A 12,328-nucleotide genomic window follows, 5' to 3' on the forward strand; every position below is an offset into this window, starting at 1 on the left:
GGTACTATATATATGTACTAAGCTTTGTTCTGGGGCTGTATTTATGTACTGAGCTTGGTTCTGGAGCTGTATTTATGTACTGAGCTTGGTTCTGGTGCTCAGGGCCGCATCTACCATGAGGCGAGTTGAGCCTCTGGCTTCAGGCGGCACACTGCAGAGTCTCAGAGGGGGCGGCATTACAGAGCTGCTGGCCGACTTTACACCACTTATTAGCAGCTGCAAGATGTGCTGCCTCCTTAAGAAAACATCCCTCCTGTGCAACCTTAATTCCCCCCCACTTCCGCCGCTGCTCTCCACTCTCCTGTCCTTATTGCAATATGATCCTGCTCAGTGTCGGGACGGAGAGTGCAGAGTGCAGAGTGCAGCGTGTCTGCACTGCACTGCTGCCGGCATGAAGAGGCTCAGGGGAAATTCTGCCATAGACTCACCACCTCTTCCTCATTTTCTCTGGAGTCTCCCTGCATGGCGAGAGAAGATCCATATAAGTAGCAGCCTGCACAAAAGGTAAGTGTAATGTGTATGTGTAGTGTGTACTGTATTTGTAATGTATTTGTGTATATATATATATATATATATATATATATATATATATATATATGTGAGGATGTAATGTCTGTACTGTATGTGTAGTGTGTACTGTGTGTGTAATGTATGTACTGTATGTGTGTCTAGTGTGTGTGTATATATATATATATATATATATATATATATATATATATAATATACACACACGAGTATGTAATGTACGTACTGTGTGTGCGTGTGTGTGTGTGTATATATGTATATATATTTGTGTATGTATCAGAGTGTGTATTTACATACGTACAGTATGGCCTCATGCACATGACCGTTTTTTTCTCAGTTGTAATTTATCCGCATATTTGCGGATCCATTTATTTCTATGGCCCTATGCACACGACCGTGGTTTACACTGATCCGTATGGGGGCTGCAAATCCGGACCGCAAAAACTCAAGACAAGTAATTTTACGGTCCGGATTTGCCAATAATGGTAAATTGTTGTGTATCCGTGAATCCTAATGATACACCAATGCACAACTAACCAGTGCGGTCGTGTGCATGAGGCCATAATGTGTGTGTGTGTGTGCGTGCGTGTAAAGTATGTATGTACGTATATTTGTGTGTGTGTGCGCGCAATATATATATATATATATATATATATATAAAATCCAAATACAAATGTCAGCCGCACAGCCTTGTAAATCGTATGTGGGTGCTGACCTGCCCAGATCAGGGCTAACAGACCTGCTGTAGTAGAATCCAAAAATCAGGCGGCACTCCAAAATATAAAATATAAATTTGGTATTTCCGTAATCTTAACAGACTGCTGAATAAAGATAACATGTCATTTGTAGTACACAGGAAACACTGTAAAACGAAATTGCAAACAAACTATGGCGAAAAGTTTTTTACCGATAGGCCCCAAAAGTGAATTTAAAGTGAAATAAAAGTTATTCAATACATTATATGTACCCCAAACTGGTGCCGTTAAAAAATACTACTCATCCCATATACCTTTTATTGTAACATCTACACAAAAAAAATTGTTGCGTCCCTAGGGCCAAAACTGGACCACGTCCTGAAGGCGTTAAATGCATTGCATTACTTATTAACAGGCAAACTGTTAGTGATGTGTTAGGGATTACTATTAACTTGTTCACTACCCTTATGAAATCTTTTATGGATAATTTTATTCTGGAAAAAACTTAAAAAGTCGTTTCTGAGGAAATGTCAGAAAATGTTAGTAGAGAGAAATGTATGTCCTATAGTTCTAGTAGGTGCATGCGATCTACACCATCGACTTTGAAGTAATATGCCAACAAAAATGGAAAGCCACACTAAATCCAAAAGATGTTTGCAAAGTTTAATATACATTTCATGCAAATAACACTGTACCAAAAGTAGCATCATAAATAACAAAAATAAACAAATTATCTTTTTCGAAGGAAAACCCTTGTTATTATACTATTAGATTCCCAGTGTCTCCTGGGCATACTGAAAACATCAAGACATTGTCTTATGAATCCTGCAACTGCAGCCAAAAGCAACATACACATATCAGAATTATTTATACCAGGGGTGTCAAAGTTTTTAACAGGGATTCCTGAGGACCACAAGTAAAGACTAAACCACAAAACAAAAAAATATAATTTATCCCACGCTAAAACTAGAAATGAACGATAAAAGTAAACAGAAGAAAAACTTGCAAAAAAGTATTTGTCAGTCTGCATTTTTTTCTGTACGCTCCTCAAATAGTCGCACAGTGTAAATTAACTCTAATTTCTACCATTTCTAAAACATAAGAAGATAAATGGGGGGGAGGGGTTGGATTAGTGCTCCTAATCTCCTATTGCAGAGAGGGGAGTGTGGGAGATCTCTTGCTGCGGCCTGCTGCATAATGCCCTGTTCACACAGAGTTTTTTGCCGCGGCTTTTGCCAAGGAAACCGCGGCGGAAAACACGGCAAAAAACATCCAAAAGCGCCTCCTATTGATTTCAATGGGTGGGAAAAAGAAGCCACATGCCCTTTCCTCTGGCGTTTCAGTCTGTGACCTTCCATTGACATCAATGGGAGGCAGAGAAAGCATTTTCCGCTGCATTTTTTTGCCGCGGATAAACTCAGATGCAATCAACTGATTTTCAGTCGCAGAAATTTCTGCATAGAATCTGCCATATGTGAATATACCCTTACAGCTACTGTATCCTCTTGCAGTTCAGAAGTAATCCCCACACAGGGAAAGTCTGCACTAGCGCACTATTTCCAGAGCTCCCCTCTAAGTGATCAGACAGAGCACTCCTGAATCTCTCTTCTCAATTATAGAGAAAACTGTGTAGTTGCCATTGCAAAGTCCTAACTATCCCCTCCCTGCACTCATCACAATGATCAGTACAAACAGGAAACAGGAAGCTAAACATTCAGAGTTCAGCTTCCTGCTACAGCTAGGAGAATGCTGGAGCCTGCAGAGGTGAGTAACCACTGGACCCCAGGTATGAAAGATTAACCCTATCCCTGCCCCTCATCAGGGATCCCAAAATAAACCCCTTCAATGACCTAGACCGCCATGTATACTGACATTAACCCCTTCATTTATCTAGATCACCAAGGATTCTGACATTAACCTCAACACTTCCCTCTCTCCAAAACAACTCAGATGCGGCACATGCTATTGAGCGCCACATCTGAGGGGTTAAACGGGTGAAATCGATACTTATATCGATCTCACATGCTTGAGCAGGGACGCCCCCAGCTCTCAGCTACATCTGGCAGCTGAGAGCAGGGAGATTTGACAGCTCCCTGCTCTATTTATTTATTCTGAAGCAGCGCCATAAAAAGGCGTATTGGTGGTCACTAAAGGGTTAACCCCTTCCCTCTTTGGCCACTTTTAACCTTCATGACAGAGCTTCATTTTTCAAATCTGACATGTTTCACTTTATGCAGTGATAACTCCGGAATGCTTTTACCTATCCAAGCGATTCTGAGATAGTTTTCACGTGACACATTGGACTTTATGTTACTGCCAAAATTTGCTCAATACATTCAGTATTTAAATGAGAAAAACCCCAAAATTTAGCGAAAACTTAGAATTTTTCTATATTTAAATGTATCTGCTTGTAAGACAGGCGATTATACCACACAAAAATTTTACTAATTAACATCCCCCATATGTCTACTTTAGATTGTTATAGTTTATTGAACATCGTTTTATTTTTCTAGGACGTTACAAGGCTTAGAACTTTAGCAGCAATTTATCCCATTTCCAAGAAAATTTCAAAAGGCTATTTTTAAAGGGGCCAGTTCAGATTTGAAGTGGTTTTGAGGACCTTATATATTAGAAACCCCAAATAAGTCACACCATTTTAAAAACATCACCCCTCAAAGTATACAAAACAGCATTTAGAAAGTTTCTTAATCCTTTAGACGTTTCACATGAATTAAAGCAATGTAGAGCTGAAATTTACAAATTTTAATTTTTCTTTTGCAGAAATTCTTTTTTAATCCCTTTTTTATGTAACACAGAAAGTTTTACCAGAGAAACGCACCTCAATATTTATTGCCCAGGTTATGCAGTTTTAAAAAATAGCCCACATGTGGCCCTAGTGTGGTAATGGACTGAAGCACAGGCCTCAGAATCAAAGGATCAACTAGTGGATTTTTGGCCTCTTTTTATTAGAATATATTTTAGGCACCATGTCAGGTTTGGGCTAAGAGCAAGGGCTCTTTCAGTGCCAAAAAAGTGGAAACCGGCCATGTCGCATTTGCAAAGCCCCTGAGGAGACAAAACAGTGGAAACCCCCACAAGTGACCCCATTTTGGAAACTACAACCCTTGAGGAAATTATCTAGGGGTATAGTTTTTTGCAGAGATTATTGGAACTAGGCCTTGAAAATGAAAATCAAAATTTTTTCAAAGAAAATGTCGGTTTAGCAAATTTTTTCTCATTTCCACTAGGACTTAAGGAGAAAAAGCATCACAACATTTGTGAAACAATTTCTCCCGAGTGAAACAATACTCCACATGTGGTCAAAAACGGATTTTTTTGGACACACAGCAGAGCTTAGAAGGGACAAAACGCCATTTGACTTTCGGAGCTCAAATTTAGCAGGATTGGTTTGCAGAGGCCATCTCGCATTTGCAAAGCCCCTGAGGGACTAAAACAGTGAAAACTACATTAAGGAAACTAGACCCTTGAGGAATTCTTCAAGGGGTGCAGTAAGCATTTTGACCCCACAGGTGTTTCATAGAGTTTATTAGAATTGGGCAGTGAAAATAAAAACAATCCTTTTTCTTCAATAAGTCGTAGTTTTAGCTCAAAAATTTTCATTTTCTCAACAAATAAAGGAAAAAAGAACGTCAACATCTGTAAATGAACTTCTCGGAAGTACGGAAATACCCCATATGTGGTCATAAACTACTGTTTGGGCACACAGCAAGGATCAGAAGAGAAGGAGCACCATTTGGCTTTTGGAGCACAGATTTTCTAAATTGGTTTCTTGACACCATGTCGCTTTTTCCCCTAGAGTACCAGTACAGTGGAAACTACCCAAAAGTGATTCCATTCACGAAACTACACCGCTTGAAGAATTCATCTAGGGGTGTAGTGATCGTGTTTATCCCGCAGGTGTTTTGCAGAAATGATTGCGCACTCGATGTTGCAGAGTGAAAATGGGATTTTTTTCCATAAATATGCTGATATGTGGTGCCCAGCTTGTGACAGCTCTCTAATTATTATGCTGTGATTTCCGGTTTTAGAATCACCCTACATGTGGCCCTAATCTTTTGCCTGTATATTCGAAACAGGCTCAGGAGTGAAAGAGTACCATGCGAAATTGAGGCCTAATCTGGCGATTTACAAAGTATTGGTTCACAATTGCAGATGCTCCGATGTGAAATAATAAAATAAAGCCCTGAGAAGTGACCCCATTTTGGAAACGAAACCCCTCAAGGCATTTATTAACAGGCGTAGTGAGAATTTTCACCCCACAGGTCTTTTCCATAAATGATTGCGCTGCGGATGGTGCAAAGTAAAAATGTAAATTTTTCCCTAGATATGCCATTTCAGTAGCAAATATGTCGTGCCCAGCTTGTGCCACCAGAGACAAACACCCCAAAAATTGTTAAAAGTGTTAGTTCGGGTATGGCAATATATGTGGAAGTAAACAGCTGTTTGGGCACACTGTAGGGCTCAGAAGGGAGGGTGCACCATTTGGCTTTTGGAGAGTGGATTTTTCTTGGTAGTAGTTTTGTTTGGAGTTTTACTGGTATTTCCGGTTATATTGTGGGGGTACATGTAAGCTGGGCAGAGTACATCAGTGGCATAGTCAGGTGGTATAATAATGGGGTAAACAAAAATAAAATAATCCATAGATATTTGTTACACTGTAAAGCAATCCTTTCTGCACAGGCCGGTGTCGCACTGATAAATGGTGTCCTTCACAACAGCAATGTGTATCTAAAAAAAATACAGAAAGAAAGAGAATTAGTATACAGCATTTCAAAGAAATATAATATAGATAAAAATGTATGAGCGGGGTATATATATATATATATGGACCCCGCTCATACATTTTATCTATATTGTATTTCTTTGAAATGCTGTATACTAATTCTCTTTCTTTCTGCCCCTCCTATTTATACTTGACACTATGTTCAGTTTGTGATGGCTTGAGAAAGGTTCCTGTTGAACTAAAAACTTTGCTGCCTTTAGGTGAATAAATCCACGCTGTTTTCATCTATCTTGAAGTCCTGGTGCCATTACTGCGTTCTATGGTTTCTCTCTATCTAAAGTGGGCAATTGATTCATCCCCTGGTGACGAGCACATGGCCTGATTTTCTGGATTTGCTGGAGTGCTGTGTTCATCTGTGTATATATATATATATATATATATATATATATATATATATATATAAACCAACTACACCTTTGAATAAAACAACCAATAATATCCCTCAGGGATCAAGGCAAGCTACACCCCACTGTTCTTTAGATGGGGCTAAATGTGGAATATTTCAACTGGATTAGCTCCGTAGCCCACGCATGCTCAGTACGCTTGAAACGCATGTTCTGCGTGTGCGCATGCGCGATAATGATTTCCTTGTTATGTGCGTTCCACTCGGCCGAACTTCCGGTTTGGTAGCCATCTTTGATCATGCGCAGTGGATGTGCGCGAACGCTGTGCTTTGAACACATGTGAGACCAGGAACTGTACCATGCATTTGCAAGATCTGTATGTACACTGCGTTCCAAATTATTATGCAAATGTTATTTTTAGCTGATTTTCCTAAATAGTCGATGCAAATGACAGTCAGTATAATCTTCAAGCCATCAACCGTTGGAGTATAATGCGAATTTTATTGAACAAATCTCCTAATGATAACAGATTTTTTCTTAGAAGTAAAAAACTCAAAATGCACTGTTTCAAATTATTATGCACAACAGAGATCAAAACATTTTAAAGGTTGTAAAGAGAACTAAAATGGTAATTCCTTGAATTTGCAGCATCAGGAGGTCATATTTACAGAAATCAAAAGCTCTTTCAATAAAAAAAAAACGTAGCAGGCCAAGTTACATGTTAACATAGGACCCCTTCTTTGATATCACCTTCACAATTCTTGCATCCATTGAATTTGTGAGTATTTGGACTGTTTCTGCTTGAATATCTTTGCGGGATGTCAGAATAGCCTGCCAGAGCTTCTGTTTTGATGTGAACTGCCTCCCACCCTCATAGATATTTAGCTTGAGGATGCTTCAAAGGTTCTCAATAGGATTGAGGTCAGGGGACAATGGGGGCCATACCATGAGTTTCTCACTTTTTATGCCCATAGCAGCCAATAACACAGAGGTATTCTTTGCAGCATGAGATGGTGCATTGTCATGCATGAAGATAATTTTGCTACGGAAGGCACGGTTCTTCTTTTTGTACCACAGAAGAAAGTGGTCAGTCATAAACTCTACGTACTTTGCAGAGGTTATTTTCACACCGTCAGGAACCCTAAAGGGGCCTACCAGCTCTCTCCCCATGATTCCATCCCAAATCATGACTCCGCCACCTCCTTGCTGATGTCGCAGCCTTGTTGGGACATGGTGGCCATTCACCAACCATCCACTACTCCATCCATCTGGACCATCCAGGGTTGCACGGCACTCATCAGTAAACAACACGGTTTGAAAATTAGTCTTCATGTATTTCTGAGCCCAATGCCCTCCATGAGTTTAATTGAAAAACTAATAATTAAATGTTTATGACACTTAAATCCAATGTGCATAATAATTTGTAACACGGTGTATATACATATTTCTCATTTAGATTAGCCTCTGCCTTCTTCTAATTCAGCCTAATTGCTATTTAAGTCACTGTTTGTCACTTGATATGACACGGATTGATATTTTGTGAAATTTGTATATGTATCCATGAGAATTATTATGCACTTTATACAACTATCCCTTTTTACAATATGTACACTAATGATGTATTTACTAATTGGTGATTGTACTTCCTATTTAAACCTGACACTGTGTGCAGTGTGTTGTAGCTTGAGAAAGGTTCTGTGACTAACCGAAACGTCGCTCACTTGAGGTGAATAAATCCAATCTGTTTCATCTATTCTCAAGTCCTGGTGTTGTTCCTTTGTTCTATGGTAGTTTTATATTGAAATTTGGGAGCTGATTCATCCCCTGGAAACAAGAACATGGCCTTATTTATGGTATGTTGGAGTGCTGTGTTCATCTGCTTTTGGACTGTGTGTGTATATTATATATATATAATTTGAAATCACGCTTATAAATGACACCTTTGTATATATCGTATGAACATAAACATCACATACGTCCTTGAATGTCCTTATTTTACAAAGTAACTGGTTCAGTGATTTATCTGTGTGCGTGATCAAAGCGTCCCAATGCCATTCATGTTAAGAATAATGCTTGTCAAACAGGTATGTCAAAGGCAGACGTTCTTCTAAGCATACAAGAAATGTGCTTCTTTAAGAATAATAGCGACATTTGGAACAACTGAAACAATAACCATAATGACCAGATGGTACATTGACGAAATGCAATGCACCGTGAACGTCTTCTAATGTTGGGAACAGATACATGAACAATTATGTGCACAAGTAGTTTTTATTTTAAAATTATGGTATAAAAGCTATTTTCTGAATTACTACTGTATATAATCACAATTATATCTTTCAGAACATTTTCTACATTAACCAATCCAATCCAGTTCTACATTCTAGAATAGCTTAGTTTTTATTTCTTGTAGTATTGTAATCTATAAGAAACAAAAGTCACATTAATAATCTTTATAAATGGATATATTGCTTCTTCCAATGGCAACATAAGTCGTGAATGTGAACATGCTGTCTACAAGTCACATTACAGTTTATAATGATATGGAACATATTACAGAATTTCTGTTTTTGATTAAAAATTATTGTGTAACTCAAAAGTAAAAAGGTGCGACAAAAATAGAAGCAATTTGCAATCATTTGCACTTCTCTTATGCAAATGAGCATTTAAGAAGTGAAATGTTGGCGTGTTTCCGATTAGCATATTTATGCAAGTGATATATTAGCAGAACACACTTGAGGAGAAGGTATTCTGAATTGAAAAAGGAACACAAATCTTCAACTAAATACATTTTAGGATAGTTTAATTAGTTAAGTAAAAAAAAAATAACAATTTCAGCTGATATATTAGACTAATAATGATGCTGCTGCAGCTTCCTGGTAAGTGTTCTACTTCACCCCAGTGCTGGATTCACAATCATACTTCTCACTGCTGCTGTATAATCTCCTTCTGCTGCTTCTGAGGGTGTGCTACAGAGATATTATCTAGGAGACACTATAGCAGTTAGGCTCAACCCACTAGCTCAGGGAAAACGAAATTAGAGAGAGAGCCTGCAGAGGGGAAAACTGATGAAAAATGTTGGATACAAGACAATTAATGGACAGTAATAGTGTTATTCCTCATGTACACACATATGACAGCTTATTCTGAAAATGTCAGTACACAGAAGATTTGTGGACATAGTCGTAGAAAACTTTCTACAAGTGCATCTGCAATCAGGAGCCTTACTGCACTTTAATCATGTTGTCAGTCTAACAAACACAGTTGTAGCAGGATATGTACAACAAATACACCTTGATCCGGCTTAGACACATTGAAAGAACATACTCACACATGTAATTCATGTCATATGTATGGATGTCGGTCCTTCCTTTATTTTATTTTTCCTCGTTCTTTTTTTAATTAAAAATCTGAGAACGCGGAGTTCCCCTCATGCTTCCTCAACTTGCCGTGACGTTTCGGAAGACTACGCCCCTTACCAGGGCTGGTTTTAGACAAAGTGTGGCCCTGGGCAAAGTGAGGCCCCAAGTGCTGAATTACTTTACCAATAATGCAGTCAATTCAGAAGTCGATGTGCAGAGAACTGCATCACTGATTTCTGGGGCGTTCAGGAGTGTTGCCCCAAAGCATACGTCCCCCTCTCACACAAAAAAATTATCTATATACATATACAGTTATTAAATTATACCACTATACCAGATAAAATATTGCCTGCATACGGTTACTGAACACAACTCATTATTATAAGACCAATAGTACCAATAATAACACAATAGAAGGTCCAAATAATACTGCCACACCATAACCACAAAGGGACTGAATAATACCCCCATACAGTGACTGAATACTATCCCCATACTGTTACTGAATAAAAAACACTATACAAAGAGCAATATTACCACCATACAGTGACCATATAGTGGTAGATGTCAGTTATACACAGGAGCTCTGCAGAGGATATAAGTGATTAAAGCACATTTTATCCAGTGACTCACAGGTGATATTTTCTCTGATTAGTCATTCACTTTCCCTTTTTTTCTCCATGTGGCCCAGACCACTGTGACAAAATTATTCCAGTCAGGACTCGTCTCTGCAGAATTTTACACACAGACATGTTGGTTTCTTGCTTTTCCAGCACCCTCCACATCTATACCTCATCCTCTAAACAAACTCGTAATCCACAGTACCCCAGATGGTAATAATGATCTTTCAGTGCTCGACACAACCGTGCCCCATCAGTAACCGTACCCCCTTTGTGCCCCCACAGTAATAATGACCATTTTGTACCCCTTGTATATAGTGCCACACAGGGGCAGATTAAGGGTACCATGGGCCCCGGGCACTTTTTCAGGTCTGGGCCCCCCCGCGAACTCCGAAGACGCTGTACCGTATATATATTTGCAGATTTCTGTTTAGGCGGCCACAGACCTGGCACGGTTTTAATTTAGCAGTAAAAGCAGAATGAGCCATATAGAAGAAAGAAAGCAGATTACTGAGACACTGAAGCGGTCAGGTGCTTTATAACTTTTTTATTTTTACGTCAATGGAGTGGTGTGTGAAGGATTATTTTTTTGCGGGAGGAGTTATAGTTCTTATTGGCACCATGTAAAGTACCATATAATGGGTGAATTGGAAAAAATTGAGATTCCTCCATGGTTTTTTGGATTTAGATTTTACTGTATATATTTACCTTCTCTTAAGGTAAAAGTAGATTTAACATATACTTTTACCTTAAGAGAAGGTAAATATATACAGACCCAGAACCAAGCTCAGCACATATATACAGCCCCAGAACCAAGCTCAGTACATATATACAACACCAGAACCAAGTTCAGTACATAAATACAGCACCAGAACCAAGCTCAGTACACATATACAACGCCAGAACCAAGCTCAGTACATATATATAACTCCAGAACCAAGCTCAGTATATATATATATATATATATATATATATATACACACAGCACCAGAACCAAGCTCAGTACATATATATATATATATATATATATACATATACACACAGCACCAGAACCAAGCTCAGCATATATATATATATATATATATATATATATATACATACACACACACACACACACACACACAGCACCAGAATCAAGCTCAGTACATATATACAGCACCAGAACAAATACAGTTCAGTACAGAGATCATTTGCAAATTCAGTTAAACCCCTGCCATATAAATTTGTACATCATAAAATGACAGCTCCCAGTATAGCCTGAACAATGGTTAGGATATGCTGGGAGTTGCTGTTTAACAAAAAGAATGCTACCATCCGTCATCTTGCTGCAGATCATACAGTGACTACAGTACTGATCAGTCACAGGTAGAATAAACATTTATATTGAGTGACTCACCGGTGACGCCTCAGATTCTTTTTCATTCTTTTTCTCTTTTCTTCTCCATCCGGTCCAGACCTCTATGATGACTTCTCCCGGGCACGGCCCATTTCTGCAGTTTGCAGCTCAGATGTCTTCGGCTCCTCACTTTTCCAACATTTCCGCACCTGTAAACGAAGATAAAATTCTCATGATGCCACACTCTATGCTTCTAACTATAATAGTATCATACAATGAATATTATAGTACTATACACTGTACTCCTGAATATAATACTATTATACACTGTACTCCTGAATATAATAGCACTATACACTGTGCCCCTGAAAGTGTGTGTGTGTGTGTGTGACAGAATATCGATAGCACTACGACCCTACAAACTATGGATAGGATTAGATACAGTGGCTCAGCACAGTATCACACATGATAGGATTAGATACAGCAGCTCAACAGACAGTATCACATATGATAGGATTAGATATAGGGACCAGCTCGCTGACATTGCGGTTCCAGTGCTGGACCCAGAAAAGGTAAGTATAAGAATTGTTTTGCTTTTTTGTGTGTTACTAATTATTTTTGTGTGTTTGTGTTATTTTACAG

Source organism: Rhinoderma darwinii, chromosome 1 (genome assembly GCF_050947455.1).
Source record: "Rhinoderma darwinii isolate aRhiDar2 chromosome 1, aRhiDar2.hap1, whole genome shotgun sequence".
NCBI classification, from domain to species: domain Eukaryota; kingdom Metazoa; phylum Chordata; class Amphibia; order Anura; family Rhinodermatidae; genus Rhinoderma; species Rhinoderma darwinii.